Source organism: Petaurus breviceps, unplaced genomic scaffold (assembly GCF_028583685.1).
Source record: "Petaurus breviceps papuanus isolate PSGF00001 unplaced genomic scaffold, PetGlider_PUasm1.0 551, whole genome shotgun sequence".
Classification (NCBI taxonomy): Eukaryota; Metazoa; Chordata; class Mammalia; order Diprotodontia; family Petauridae; genus Petaurus; species Petaurus breviceps.
Window position 1 is genome coordinate 20,495,084 of NW_027186372.1, and position 16,722 is coordinate 20,511,805.

Sequence of the window (16,722 nt, forward strand, 5' to 3'; positions counted from 1 at the left end):
ACATAGTAAATATGTAAAAGAGGTGAAAATTGGGTGCTAAGAGGAAAAAGATAATTACTACTTGAAAGGAATTAGGAAAGCTTCACAGACAAGATGGCATTGTGGCTGTGCCAAAAATAATGGATAGGGTATCAAGAGCAGAAAGGGGCTACAGAGGAGGATAGTGAACTAAGACATGGAGATAAGCCATAGATGACACATCCAGGGGATGGTGACTAATCCAGTTTAGTGAGAACATGGCTCACATGAAGAGTTGAGAGGTGAAATGTGATAGTAGAAAGTTACAGTTCCACCATATTGTGGAATGTATTGAATGCCATACTAAGGAGCTGAAATCTTAGCTTGTGGAAAAAAACAATGTGAACATTTTTGAGTGAAGTAACATGGCCAGCTGAAGCAAAAAGAAGATTAAATGTCAGAGGAGCAAAGAATAGAATGCAGTATTAAAAGAACATAGGTAGGGGGCCCTGTTAGGAAGTTATTACAAAAGTCTAGACATGCGTAAATGGAGATCTGATATGGAAACAGAGAAGAGGTGACATATATGAAATTGTAGAGGTAGAATGAACTGAATTTAGCAATGTTTTACACATAGTAAGTGCTTAAGAAATATTAGTTGCATCTCTAGCTAATTAGATGTACAAAGTAAAAAAGAGAAGATGTAGTTTGTTGGCAAAATTAATAGATTGTTGGATATGGAATGAAGAAAACTTGAGTTCTAATCTTTTTTCAAATAGAAATTAACACTTTGACATTGGGCAGGGCACTTACCCTTTCTGTGTCATTTTCCTTTTCTGTAAAATGAAGTAATAGGGCTTGATGGCTTCCAAGATCACTTCTAACTTGAAATCTACAGTCCTATGAAGGGATAATAATCAAACATGGCATCGATATTTCAAACATAGGTTACTAGGTGAATGGGGGGACCATTCACAGAAATACAGAGCAAATCAATTAGCACTGGATTGTCTACGTGGCATAGTGAATAGAGCACCAGCCCTGGAGTCAGGAGGACCCGAGTTCAAATCTGGACTCAGACACTTTCCACAATTATTAGCCGTGTGACATTGAGCAAGTTGCTTAACCCCAATTTCCCTCCAAAGAGGAAAAACAAATCAATAAGCATTAAGTAAGCACTAAATACATTTTGGTTAGCATGTTACCTTCTCCCTGAGAAGGCAAATAAAAAATTGAGAGTCACAGTCCTCAAATCTACATTTACAAGGGAATGCAATATATTAACCCATGAGCTGATTTCATATATACATATATATATATATATATATATATGAACTGACAACTGAGAGAATGAAAAAATGTCATCTTAAAGGTAAATCTTGACCTGAGCCTTCAGAGGAGCAGGATTTCCAATCGTTGATAAGGCATCTGTTCCCCATGGGGGGCAGCTTATAGAAATATATATATATATATATATATATATGTATATATGTATATATATGTGTGTGTGTGTGTGTGTGTGTGTGTGTGTATATAATACATGCAGAACAGAGAGTTGACTGGAATGCAAAAAGTATTCTGGAGAGAAATGTGTAATTGGCTGGGCATTAATGAGTAGGACACAAATTGGGGTAATCTTTGCCAAACACAGGCGTTTCTGTTCTGTTCTATTCTATTCTATTCTATTCTATTCTATTCTATTCTATTCTATTCTATTCTATTCTATTCTGTTCTATTCTATTCTATTCTGTTTCTATTTCTATTCTATTCTATTCTATTCTTTTGTTTTCTGTTCTGTTCTATTCTATATTATATTGGCAATGGGGGGGGAAGCAAAGCTTGTGTGTGTGAGAGAGAGAGACAGAGAGAGAGAGAGAGAGAGAGAGAGAGAGAGAGAGAGAGAGAGAGAGAGAGAGAGAGAGAGAGAGAGAGAGAGAGAGAGAGAGATGTGGTCAGATCACAGGGAGAACAATTAAAAATAAAATTAAAATAGTTCTGGTGAACAGTACTGAGAACTTGGATTAAGCCTAGTTGTATGAGTATAAAGGAACACATAGGAAAGAATTTGAACTGATTGACTTGAGGAGACTTGACAACTGATTGGAGTTAGGTGGTGAATAAGAATAAAGTTACGGATTACTTCTAGTTTGCAAACTTGGGTTACTATCAAAGGCACCATGGAACCCATAAATGCATTAGGGTAGTTAGAGGTATAAAGAAGCATAAAAGTTTTATATTAGACATTTTCTTTGAAATTACTGTGGGCCTTCCAGGTAGAGATTTTTTATTTAACAAATAAATTTATTTATATTTAACATTTTATTTTTATTTTGAGTTCCAAATTCTCTTCCTCACTTCAACACCCCCTCACCCATTGAAAAGGTAAGCAATATAGAAAATATACATGTGAAGTCATATACAACATATTTAAATATTAGTCACATTGCAGAAAAAAAATCAAGAGAAAAATGCATCAATGTACGTTACAGTTAATCAGTTCTCTCTTTGGAATTTTCTGATATCAGTATATTGATTAGAGTAGCTAAGACTTTTGAAGTTGATCACTCTTGCAAAATTGCTGTTACTCCTAGTTCCACTCATTTCATTTTACATGTTTATGTACATCTGTCCAGATTTTTGTGAAACCATCCTCCTCCTCATTTCTTATAGTACATTACTATTCCATCACAGTCAAATACCACAACTTGCTCACTCATTCCCCAATTGATGGACACTCCCTAAAGTTCTAATTCTTTGTGACCACAAAAAGAACTGCTATAGTATTATATATATATGTGTGTGTGTGTCATTTAATTTTTCTTTGATTTCTTTGGCTACAGACTCAATAGCACTATTCTTGGGTCAAAGGGTATGCACAGTTCTATGAACCTTTGAGTATAGTTCCAAGTTGTCCTCCAAAATTATTGGATTGCCTCACAATTCCACCAGTAGTGCCTTAGTCTACCTAATATCCCATGTTCCCTCCTCCATTTGTCATTTTCCTTTTCTGTCATCTTAGACAATCTGATAGGTGTGAGGTGCTACCTAAGAGTTGTTTTAAAATTGCATTTCTATAATCAATATTGAATGACCATTTTGACTATTGATAACATTAATTTCTTCTTTTGAAAACTAACTGCTTATTTCCTTTGACGCTTTATTGGTTGGGGATTGGCTCTGTTTTTTTTTTTCTTTTTTAATTTAATAAATTTGACTCAGTACCTTACATATTTGAGAAATTTTTATCAGAGGAATTTCTTGTGATTTTTTCCCCCTTGTCTCATGCTTTCCTTCTAATTTTAGTTGATTTGGTAATATTTGTGAAAAAAGCCTTTTAATTTCATGTAATGAACATTATCCATTTTACTTCATGTAATCTTCTCTATCCCTTGTGTGGCTTTTCTCTTCCCTTATTCATAGATCTGACAGATAAAATTTTCCCATATTCCCTTAATTTGGTTACTGTCTCATGTTTTATGTCTAAATCATGTACCTATCTTAACCTTTTCTAGGAATATGATGTGAAATATTATTCTGCACCTAGTTTCTGCCAAAATACATTCCAGTTTTTTCAGTACTTTTTTTTTTAAATTAAATAGGGAGTTCTTGCAACAAAGGCTTGGATTTGGGGTTTATAAAACATAATATTATTATGGTCATTTGCTACTCTCTGTTGTATACTTAATCCATTCCAATGATTAATGACTATATTTCTTAAAATAGTTTGAAATATGCTACTGCTAGATTGCCTTTCATCGGAGTTAGGGTTTTTTATTTATTATTTTGGCTTTCTTAAACTTTTGTTCTCTTAAGTGAATTTTATTTGTTTTTCTCACTCTATATTTTTCTTTTTTAGTTTGATTAGTAAGGCACTGGACAGGTAAATTAATTTAGGTAGAATTACCATTTTTGTTACATTGACTTGGTCTACTCATGAGTAATTAATATTTTCCACTTCTTTGGATCTGTTTTTATTTGTGTGAAAAAATGTTTGGTAACATTATTCATATAGCTCCTGAATTGCCTTTGCTAGTAGACTCCCCAATATTTTATCCTGTCAATAGTTGCCTTAATTGGAATTTCTCTTTCTATCTCTTTCTGCCAGATTTTGTTGGTAATACATAGAAATGCTGATGATTTTGTGGGTTTATTTTAAATACTGCTAATTTTTTAGTTGATTCTTTAGGGTTCTCCAGATGTAGCATCATATTGTCTTCCAGGAGTGATAGGTGTTTTTTTTTCTATTCTTATTCCTTTATTATCTGTTTTCCTACCTTATTTCTATAGTTATTATTTCTATTACATTATTAAATAATAATGGTAATAATGAACATCCTTGGGGTGGCCAGGTGGCGCAGTGAATAAGAGCACCGGCCCTGGCACTGGGAGACCCGGGATCAGTTCCAGCCTCAGATATTTGGCACCCACACAAAAATAACTGGCCATGTAACCTTAAGCAAGTTACTTAACCCCAATAGCTTTTTTTTTAAGCAATTGAGGTTAAGTAACTTGCTCGAGGTTACATGGTCAGTTATTTCTGGATGTGGTGCTAAGTATCAGAGCTTGCATTCAATCCCAGGTCATCCCAAGTCTGGGGCCGGTGCTCTTACTCACTGTGCCACCTGGCTGCCCTAACCCCAATTGCTTAAAAAAAATAATGAACATCCTTATTTCACCCCTGATCCTGTTGGGAAGCTTCTAATTTATCCCCATTGCAGGTAATGCTTACTCTTGTATTTAGATAGATACTACTTAAATAAATACAAGCATAGGTTTACAAAAAAGCTCCATTAATTCTTATGTTTTTTATTCTTTTAAATATAAATGGATGTTGCATTTTCTCAAAAGTATTTTCTGCATCTATTAATATAATAACATGCTTTATGTTATAGTTATTGATATCATTAATTATTCTTATAGCTTTCCTGATATTGAATCAGCCCTACATTTGTGGTATGAATCCTACCTGGTTATAGCATTTTTCTGATATATTGTTATAATCTCCTTGCTAGTATTTCATTTAAAATTTATACATCAATATTCATTTATGAAACTGGTTTTATGGTCCTTTTGACATAGCTCCAAAGTGCTCTCCATAATGGTTGAATCAGTGTGCAACTTCACCATCAGTACATTAGTGTTTTAATTTACTAATATTGCCTCCAGAGTTGGTTATTTTCATTTTCTGTCATATTAACCAATCTGTCAGGTGTGAGGTAGAAGCTCAGAGTTGTTGTAATTAGCATTGCTCTCAACAATAATAATTTAGAGCTTTTTTATATGACTGTAGATAGTTTTGATTACTTTGTCTGAAAACCATCTTTTCATATCCTTTTGAAAATATTTATTTATTTACTTTTAGTTTGCAACATTCAGTTCCACAAGGTTTTTATTTAAAAATTTTCTCCCTCTCTCTCTCCTCCCCCTCATGCCCCATGGTGGCCGGCAATCCAAAATAGGTTCCACAAATACCTTCATATTAAACATTGTCAAGTTGTAAAAAAGGATTATAAATATAAATTAATGAATATAATAATGAATGTATCCTCTTTCTAAAAATTTGATGCCATTTTCTCTAAGTTTGGAAGATGAAGTCCTTATTAGAGAAATTCATGGAATTTTTTTTTCACAGTAATGATTACCAAAAATATATTTCCCTCCATCCCCCCCATCCCATCATTTATCTTATACTCTCTCATTTTACCCTGTTCATTTTCAAAAGTGTTTTGTTTTTTACTTTTAGCTCATCCAAATAGTCCTCCATTCTATCACTTCCCCCCTACTCTTATCCCTGTCCCTTCCTACTTTGTTGTATGGTAGGATAAATTTCTACATGCATCTTTTATATTATACCCTCTTTGAACCAATTCCAGTGAGAGTAACATTCATGTGTTCCCCTCCCTGCTTCACCCATTTTCCCCTGCACTGTAAAATTTAACCCACACTTTTGTTTTTATTTTTTTGTCTATTCATGCTCCTTCTTAACAACCTTAATAAGGAGTAAGGTTTTAGGAGTTTGTATCAGCAAACACCCCAGTGTCCCCAGGGTGGCTGCCAACACAGGTTCTTGGATCTGCTTTGATAAAGGAAAGCAACTCAAGATGGGTTAACAAGCTTAATTTAATCAGTCAAATATGTATCATTTACCTAGTTCAGGGGATAAAGGTCAGCACCCCGAACTTCAGAATATGCAGACAGAATTATCAAGACAGAAACAGATCAAGTAGACAGTTTCCAAACTGTCCAACCATTACATCCATACCAAATCAACATCTCGGTTTTTCAAAGCCGGGGGGCCCTCAACAAAGGCTTCCCAGAGTCTCATCTGATCAAATCACAGAACACTTTTCAAAGTGAGCCCCCAAAACAAAGCTACACATCAGAGGTTATATAGCCTTCTCCTGGCTCAGAGAATGTAACAACCTTTGTGACCCACTGCCCAATCAAAATGTATCTACTGAAAAACAAGCCTCCCACCCCTGGCTCCAGGTGCACTTTAGCCTAGGGGCAGGGAAGATCTTTAAATTTACATTCCCCTTACAGAGTTATAAATATCATTTTCTCATGTAAGAATATAAACATTTTAACCTTATAAAATCCTTTATGATTGCTCTTTCCTGTTTACCTTTTTATGCCTCTTTTGAGTCTTCTATTTGAAAGTCAAATGTTCTATTCAGTTCTTTTTCTCAAGAATGCATGAAGGTCCTCCATTGCATGAAATATCCATTTTACTCAAGATGATATTCAGTTTTTTTTAAGTACCCCTTTGTTGAAATCATATCTCCTTTGCTCTCTCAAATTTCATATTCCATATCCTCCAATCCTTTAGGGCAGAAGCTTCTAAATCTTGTGTTATCCTGACAGTGGCTTCACAAATTTTTGTTTTTTTTTTTTCTTTTTGGCTGCTTGCAGTATTTTCTCCTTGATCCTGGAAATCTGTAATTTTGCTATAGTATTGGAGGGAGTTTTCTTTTTGTGATTTCTTTCAGGAGGTGATCAGTAAATTCTTTCAATTTCTATTTTATTCTTTGGCTCAAGAATATTGGGGCAGTTTTCCTTGATAATTTCTTGAAAGATGATGTCTAAGCTCTTACATTGATCATGAGTTTCAGACAGTACAATGATTTCGAAATTGTCTCTCCTAGATTTATTTCTCAGGTCAGTTATTTTTCTAGTGAGATATGTAGCATTTTCTTCACTTTTTTTCATTCTTTGTTTGATTGTTTCTTCATATCCCATTAAGTCATTGGCTTCCATTGACCAATTTTAACTTTTAATGAATTATTTTCTTTCAGTGAAATTTTGTACCTCTTTTCCATTTGGAAAAGACAATTTTTAAGAATATGAATGCTACGACATTTTGTGCATATATATTTAATATTGATATTACTTCATAATCTGTGATACTTTTTTTTTTTTTAAGCAATCGGGGTTAAATAACTTGCTCAAGGTTACACGGCCAGTTATGTCTGGGTGTGGTGCTGAGTGTCTGAGCCTGGGAATTGATCTCCAGGTCATCCCAACACTGGAGTCGGTGCTCTTACTCGCTGAGCCACCTGGCCCCCCCTGAGCAATTGGGGTTAAGTAACTTGATCAAGGTTACACGGCCAGGTGTTTATGGGTGGGTGTTAAGTGTCTGAGCCTGAGATTCCATCTCCAGGTCATCCTGACACTGGAGCCAGGGCTCTTACTCGCTGTGCTACCTGGCCGCCCCTGCAGACCGGATACTTCTTAATAAAATTTTGTTTTCCTGATTATCTATATTACTTTAGTCTATTTTTGCTCATCTTTTGTTTCAGATCATAATTGCTAGCCCTGACATTTTCATTTCAGTTACAGCACAATAAATTCTGCCTCAGCACTTAATTTTAACTTGATAGGTATCCTTCTTTATATACCTTTATTCTAATTCAGTGATATCTTTCTTTTCAAGTGATTATCATAAATAACCTATTGTTTCTTTCTAATCCAGTCTGCTATCCACTTGCTTTTATGGGTGAGTTCATTCCATTTATATTCACTGTTCTGTTTACTAACTGTATATTTCCTTAAATCTTTTATCTCTCTCTCCCTTTTTTTTAATCATCATTCTTCTTCAAAAATCTATATTGCTTCTGACCACTGCTTCTCTTAATCCTCTCTCCCACTTAATCACCCCATTCCTGTGTCTTCTCCCCTTTCTATATTACTTTTCTAATCTATATTATCTCTTTTATTTATCTGGAAATCTATTTTACTTATGTAATATATACAAATGTGTTTGTGTGGGTGTTCCATACACATTATTTTTGGTGTTCCATATTTTCAGTTTTGTCTGACTATTAGTGACTCCATTTGGGGGTTTTCTTTGTAAAGCTACTGGAGTGGTATATATACATGTATATGGCCACAGAAGAGCAGCATACTTGCAAAGAGGGGAGATGTACTCTAAATTACCCTTCTAAGAATAGAATACTTAAACCGTGATCTTGATGGCTGCCTAGAGTTGCCTGATTTGCATGTTAAGGTTCAAGGAGCCTAGGGGATATTTGATATACATAAGTACAGGGTGGGAGTGGGGTGAGGAAACATATTGGTAGGTGACAAAATATTATTTTTGGGCACATAGACGAATTAAACCAAAAAAAATTCCTTTCAGTATTTTCCATGAACTAATTTTATATCAATTGTTTCCATATATAGAATATCTTATCTGCAGGTTTCTTAAGAGGAGACTGTCATGGTGCACTCAAGTCCACTAGACCTTATATTGGAATAGTGTCCTCTTTAAACCAGTTCAAATGAGAGTAAGATTCACATGTTACCTCTCCCTCCGTTTTTTCCTCCACTTTAAACATTCTTCCTTGAACACTTCTTTTATGTGAGATAATTTCCTCCATTCTTCCTCTCTTTCCCCCCCTTTCCCAATACATCCTTCCTTTTCATCCCCTTTTTTTGAGATTCACATATAACTGACTGACATGCCAGCCCTCTCTCTCTGTAGATGGCTTCCAAATATCCTAATAATGATGAAATTCTTAGGAGTTATGTGTATAGTCTTTTTCATGTAGAAATGTAGAGTTTAATCTTATTGTGTCTCTTTTGATTTCTCTTTCATTTTTAGCATTCCCCACTTCTCTTGTTCCTTGTGTATAACTGACATATTTTCAACTGAGCTTTGGTCTTTTCTTTAGTAATGCTTGAAATGTTTCTATTTCACTAAATGTCCATTTTTTTCATGAAGGATTATATTAAGGACTATATTCAGTTTTTCTGAGTAGATTATTCCTGTTTGTAATATTGGCTTCTTTGCATTCCAAAATATCACATTCTAAACCCTCCACTCCTTTAATAAGTGAGCTGCTAAATCTTGTGTGAACCCAACTATGCCTCATGTTATTTGAATGGTTTGTTTCTGGCTGCTTTCTGTTTTTTATCCTTGACTCGGAAGTTCTGGAATTTGACTAGGATATTCCAAGCAGTTTTCACTTTGGGCTTGGGTTGAGAAAATGATTGGTGGATTCTTTCCATTTCTATTCTACCCTATGTATTTAATGTGTCAGTACAGTTTTCCTTTATATTTCTTGAAATACAATATCAAGGCTTATTTATTTAGTCATTGCTTTTGTATAGCCACACATTTTATTTTTTCTCCTCTTTCATCTATTTTCCAGATCATTTTTTTTCCTGCTGAGATATTCACTATTTATTTATTTTTTTTATTACTTTGACTTATTTTCTTAATGCTTCATGGACTCATTAGCTTCTACTTGCCCAATTCTAATTATTAAGGAATCATTTCTTCATTGACCTTTTGTACCTCTTTTTTTTTTCATTTGGCCAATTCTTTTTAAAGAAATTTATTTGTTTTTATTTTTCTAAATTCATTTCCACAAGATTTTGATTTCCAAATTTTTCCCTATCTCTCTCAATTGCCCCCACCTCAAAATGGTATACATTCTGATTACCCCCTCCCACAACCTTCCCTCACTTCTGTCATGCCCCCTGCCTTATCCCCTCTCCCCTTATTTTCTTGTAGGGCAAAATAAATTTCTCTACCCATTGCCCGTGTATCTTATTTCCCAGTTGCATGATAAAATAATTTTTAACATTTGTTTTTAAAACCTTGAGTTACAAATTCTCTCCCTTCTTCTCTTGACCAAGAAGAAATTCAACATATATTATGCATGTGTAGTTATGCAAAACACTTCCATAATACTCATGTTGTGAAAGACTAACTATACTTCCCTCCATCCTATCCCACCCCCCACTTATTCTATTTTCTCCTTTGACCCCATCTCTTTTCAAAAGTGTTTGCCTCTGACAACCCCCTTCCCCAATCAGCCCTCCCTTCTATCACCACCCCCCTATTATTTCCTTCCCCCTCTTACTATGCTATAGGGTAAGATATCCATTTGAGTGTGTATATTATTCCGTCCTTAAGCCAAATCTGATCAGAGTAAGATTTACTCATGCCCTCTCACCTCTCCCCTATTCCTCTCCATTGTGAAACCTTTATCTTGTCTCTTTTATGTGACCCCATTTTATGTTTACCCCATTCTGTCTCTTCCTTTCTCCTCCCAATGTACTCCTCTCTGTAATGGGAATGTAAACTTTTAAGATCTTCCCTGCCCCTAGGCTTAAGTGCATCTGGAGCCTCTGGTGGGAGGCTTGTTTCTCAGGAGATACTTTGTGATTGGCCAATGGGTCAAGAAGTTTGTTACATTCTATGAGCCAGGAGAATGCTAAATGAACTCTGATTTGAGGCTTTGTTTGGGCGCTCAGTTTGAAAAGTGTAGTGTGATTTGACCAGATGAGACTCTGGGCAGCCGTTGAGGCCCCAGGCTTTGAAAACACAGATGCTGATGCTTCCCTCTGTGGTAACTGGGATTGGATATAGATGTAATGGTTGGAGAGTTTGGAGGCCTGTCTGCTTGATATGTTTTTCTGTTTTCCTGTAACTTCTGCTGTATTCTCTGAAGTTCGGGGTGCTGACCTTTTCCCCCTGAACGAGGTAAATGATATATGTTTGATTGATTAAAGTAAGCTTGTTAACTCATTTTGAGTTGCTTTCCTTTAGAAAAGCAGATGCAAGAATCTGTCTTGGCAGCCACCCTGGGAATGCTGGGGTGCTTGCCACTATAAAAATGGCATCATGAAGACGATTTGCAGAGTAAAAGGAAAGTATAGGGGCTGGGATAGTTGTTTGTTTCTCAGTTGTGGTAGGTGTGATTCTGCGGAGCCATGGAACAGGAGACGAAATTGGCCTGCATGCTGACATGGCTGAACTGAGAGCAGGAATGGTGAGCTGCCTGCATTGGGACCTGGGCAGAAGCCAGGAGTGGCTGCCACCTGTGGGAAGAGAAGGAACTCAGGAGTTCGGGATTCAGCCACAGGAAAAGATAAAGACTGTGTGGCAAAGCAGGGGCAGTGACTGTATTTCCTTGCTACTTCCCACAGTTTGGGACCCAGGAGGAGGATAGACTTGTGTCTGTGGTGTGTGGGGTGAAGTGCTATGGACTCCCAAGGACCCCACCCTCTTGCTAAGCCTGCAAGGGCAGTGTGAGGGGAAGGATACCCCTCTCTCCCCTCAAGACAACTTTATTTGGACACTTGTTTTGAATTGAGGTGATGATAATGCAATGTACTTTGTGTTTGTTTAAAGCCCATTGGCCACTTTCGCAACTTTAGTCCTGTATCTAAAAAAGGTGACCTAAGAGATGTTTAGTGCTAATTCAAAAGTAAATTGACTATGCAATGGGCATGAAAGATCTTGGGGCTGAATGTAATGAAAATGTAAACTTTTAAGATCTTCCCTGCCTCTAGGCTTAAGTGCACCTGGAGCCTGTGGTGGGAGGCTTGTTTCTCAGGAGATAATTTGTGATTGGCCAGGGAGTCAAGAGGGTTGTTACATTCTCTGAGCCTGGAGAAGGCTATATAAACTCTGATTTGAGGCTTTGTTTTGGGGTTCACTTTGAAAAGTGTTGTGTGATTTGACCAAATGAGACTCTGGCCAGCCGTTGAGCCGCCGGATTTTGAAAACCCAGATGCTGATGCTTCCCTCTCTGGAAACTGGAATTAGATATGGATGTAATGGTTGGACAGTTTGGAGGCCTGTCTGCTTGATATTTTTTTCTGTTTCCCTGTAACTTCTGTCTTTATACTCTGAAGTTCAGGGTGCTGACTTTTTCCCCCTGAACTAGGTAAACGATATATGTTTTATTGATTAAAGTAAGCTTTTTAACCCATTTTGAGTTGCTTTCCTTTAGAAAAGCAGATCTAAGAAACTGTCTTGGCAGCCACCCTGGGGATGCTGGGGTGCTTGCCACTGCACTCTCATCCCTTAATTTTATTTTTTTAGATATCATCCCTTCATATTCAACTCACCCTGTGCTTGTTATCTGTCTGTCTATCTATCTATCTATCTATCTATCTATCTATCTATCTATCTATCTATCTATCTATCTATCTGTCTGTCTGTCTGTCTGTCTGTCTGTCTGTCTGTCTGTCTGTCTGTCTGTCTGTCTGTCTATCTGTCTATCTGTCTGTCTGTCTGTCTGTTTATCTAGGTATCTACCTACATATTTCCACCAACTACCCAAATACCGAGAAACATCTCATGAGTTACAAATATCATCCTTTCATTTAGGAATGTAAACAGTTCAATTTTAATAAGTCCCTTATGATTTCTCTTTCCTGTTTACCTTTTCATACTTCTCTTGAGTCATGTATTTGAAAGTGAAATTTTCTATTCATCTCTGGTCTTTGAGCAGGAATGTTTGAAAGTCCTCTATTTCACGTAATGCCATTATTTCCACTGAAGTATTATACTCAGTTTTGCTGGGTAGGTGATTCTTGGTTTTAATCCTAGCTCCTCTGATCTCCAGAATATCATATTCCAAGCCCTTTGATCCCATAATGTAGAAGCTGCTAGATCTTGTGTTATCCCGATTACCATATTTCTACAATATGCGTATTGTTTCTTTATGGCTACTTGCAATATTTTCTCCTTGACCTGGGAACTCTGGAATTTGGCTATAATATTCCAAGGAATTTTCTTTTTGGGATCTCTTTCAAGAGGCTATCAGTGGATTCTTTCAATTTCTATTTTATTCTCTGGTTCTAGAATATCAGGGAAATTTTCCTTGATATTTCCTAAAAGATGATGTCTGTTTTTTTTTTTTTTAAGCAATTGGGGTTAAGTAACTTGCTCAAGGTTACACGGCCAGGTGTTTCTGGGTGGGTGCTAGGTGTCTGAGCCCGGGATTCGATCTCCAGGTCATCCCAACACTGGAGCCGGTGCTCTTACTTGCTGTGCTACCTGACCGACCTCAATTTTTCTTTTTAAGGTATTCTTCTCTCAATGCCTTTTTGGACTCATTTTGCCATTTGGGTTAGTATATTTTTTAAGGTGTTATTTTCTTCAGTATTTTTTTGTTTCAGCAAGCTGTTGACTTGTTTTTCATGATTTTCTCATATCACTTTCATTTATCTTTCCAATTTTCCCTCTACTTCTCTTACTTGATTTTCAAAATCCTTTTTGAGGTCTTCCATGGCCTGTGACCAATTCATATTTTTCTTTGGATGCAGGAGTTTTGACTTTGTTGTCTTCTTCGGGATGTAAGTTTTGATCTTCTTTGTCACCAAAGTAAGATTCTATAGTCTCATGTTTTTCCTCTGTTTACTCATCATCCCAGCCTAATACTTGACTTTCTCACTCCTTGTCAAGGCAGTGCTCTGCTTCTAGGAGTGGTGGGGTGGGAGTAGAAGTGGGTGAACTATCCCAGGCTTTAAGAGTTTTGGATGATCTGCTAGATCCCCATTGTCTGGGCCCAGAGTGCTGGAAGTGGCCACTATTGCTACTGCCGCAACAGTTGCCACCTCTATTCCTGCCACCTACACTGCCCTGGGGCTGGGGATAGACTGTACATTCCTCTTTCCCCAAGGTCCCACAGAGTTCCCCTACTGATCTTCCTTGCTGTTCTCAGCATTTGTTGGTTGAGAAGTATGGAAATCACCACGACTGCCAGTGATTCAATTTCCTGTGTCCTGCTCTGGCCCCATCTGTGCCCAGTGCAGCCCATGTCAGAATCTACTCCACTTCTAGCCTTGGCCTTTCTGGCTATCTTGACATGAAGATGGGTTTCACTCTGCCATTTTGGGGGTTCTATAGCTCTAGAATTTGTTTAGAGTCAGTTTTTACAGGTACTGGGAGGGGTTTTTGGTCAAGTTCAAGCAATTACCTTCTTTCACTCTGCCATCTCGGTTGAACCTCCAAATTCTTCTTTTTAAAGGGTTCTTTTCTACAGTGAATTTTTGTACCTCTTTTACCATTTGGTCAATTCTGTTTATCAGGGTCCCCCCCATTTCTTTTCTGTGCCTTTTTTTTAGCAAACTGTTAATTCTTTTTTTTTTTCCATAATTTTATTGTATCCTTCTCATTTATTTTCCCAATTTTTCCTCTACCACAACTATTTAATTTAAAAAAAAAAACCTTTGCTCTTTTCTTTATCTCTTCAGGGAATTCTTTCTGGACTTATGATCAATTTGCAATTTTTCTTTCAGGTTTTGCTTGTAGCTGTTTTTATGTCCTTGTCTTGTTTTAAGTTTCTGTTTTAATCTTTTCTTTCATCATAACTCTTTTTTTTTGTCAGACTCTTTTGTTATTGTTGCTGTTTCCTCATTTTTCCAACTTCTTGACTTTAAACTTTATGTTAAAATGTTGCTCTTCTCATCTAGTTGGGAAAGGCAGGGTATTATTCCAGCTGTCAGTTTTGTTTTGTTTTGTTTTTGTGCTTCTGTATTCATAGCTAGTTTTAGGGGTTTGAAAGTTTTTTATTGCTTCCAAAGTGATCTGATCTGGGGAGAAGGATGGTTAGTGCTCTCCTAGTTTGCCCTCTGGTCCTTACCCAGAAAAGACCTTAGATTTCTTTTAGCCGCAAGGACTACTACTCTTCTCCACATTGGAACTGTGACTTTAAAAAAGTCACCAAGTTACCAAGCACTGTTAGTCTTTTGCCCACGGACAGAACAAGTGTTCCCTCCAATCTCTTTCTTACTAGTTTTCCAATCTCCTCTCTGTTTTTGGTCTGAGAGCTGCTGGAGAAGTTGCTTCTGCTCCTGTAGTCACCTCCAAGGCCTACAAGTATTATTGTTGCTGCCAGTGCTTTTAGCCAGTTCCCACACCAGTGTTACAAATCTCTCTTCTCAAGCTCCTAAATTGTCCTGAGATGGAAAAATGTCTTTCCCCACACTTTCTTTTTTTGATTGTGCTGCTCCAAAATTTGATCTGAGGAATCATTTTAAAATTATTTGGAGGAGAATGTTGGGGTAGCTCAGCTGTTATGCTCCTTCGTCCTCTTCCATATTGATTCTGAGGTAGAGATTTTGAGAATGTAGCTGCACATGTAAACAGAAGATGACCCAGGAAAGAGTCGTGAAGTAAACTTACAATAGGGTGCAGAGAATATATGATACACTTACCAAAAAAAGGAAAAGGATTCATCCCAGAGGAACAGCCTCATGAAATAAAAGTTTATGGAAGAGAAAGTATCACAAAGGAAAATATGGCCAGCTGTTCCAAATGCTGCAGAGGAGTCAAAAAGGATAATAAATGAGGGGGGGGGGAAATTACATCTGAAAATAAAGAGACCATTAATATCTTTGTATAAAATAGTTTCGGTTGATTCAGAAGTACAATTGTAAGAAATGTGAGTGGTAAGTGAGATATACAGAATAAAATTTCAGGAGTTGCATATGTTGAATGTAATATATGTGAGGGACATGCTAGTAGAGAAGCTGTTAAGGCACTTGGAGGTTTTGGTTTGGGTCTTTAGACATTTCAAGGTTCTGTGTGTGTGTGTGTGTGTTTGATTTGCATTAAAATGATCATTGAAGTTATGTGACCACATAAGATGTCTAATAGAGAGACTATGCCAACAAAGAGAAGGCAAAGGAAGTATCCAATCTCAGCTAACACCTTAAATGGTAAAGAAGAAAAAGTATTAAAGGAGAGAAATGAATTTTTAAAGAGATATGAGAATTGACGGAATATGAGAATAAAGAGAATGCAGCATCTTGGAATAAAATAGAGGAGAATGTAATAAAGAGGGGCTGACTACGTATCAAAAGTTGCTGAGATTTTAAGAGACTGAGGACAAGCAAAAGATCCATTGGAATTAGTGAAAATGAGGTTACTGAAGATCTTAGAGAAAGAAGTGTACATGTGTTTAATAGATGCCTGTTGTAGGTTATATATTTACTTCCTTTTAATAATAGAAAGTAAACCAAACAATTCTTCCTGGTCATCAAAAGTAGACATCATTTCCTTTCAACAGAAAATCATCACTTGAAAGGTAATAGATTGAGATTATGAAATTGTATGTCCAAATTATTTTCATGTAAACTATATTCCATATTTTATTGCAAAATGATCTATGGGTTTTATGTTTGTTTCACTGATTTTGTTTTCATTTTGAAAAGCAGAATAGAAATGTCTTTCAAATTAATTGGTTAAAATGATTTGTCTACTCTTCTAATGTCTGTGGAAAATGAGAAGAAAAATAATTATTGCACACCACTTTTAAAATCTGAGGAGCAGCATTTTGTGTTAAAGTTTTGCTCAGAATTGTTGAAGAACAAGATAGGTTGTAAATACCCAGGATTTTTCCATCTAGAAGTTTTAGATCTAGAAGTTTCCATCTAGAAGTTTTAGATCTAGAAGTTTCCATCTAGAAGTTTTCCATCTAGAAGTTTTAAGGCTTCAAACCTTGATAAATAAAGGAT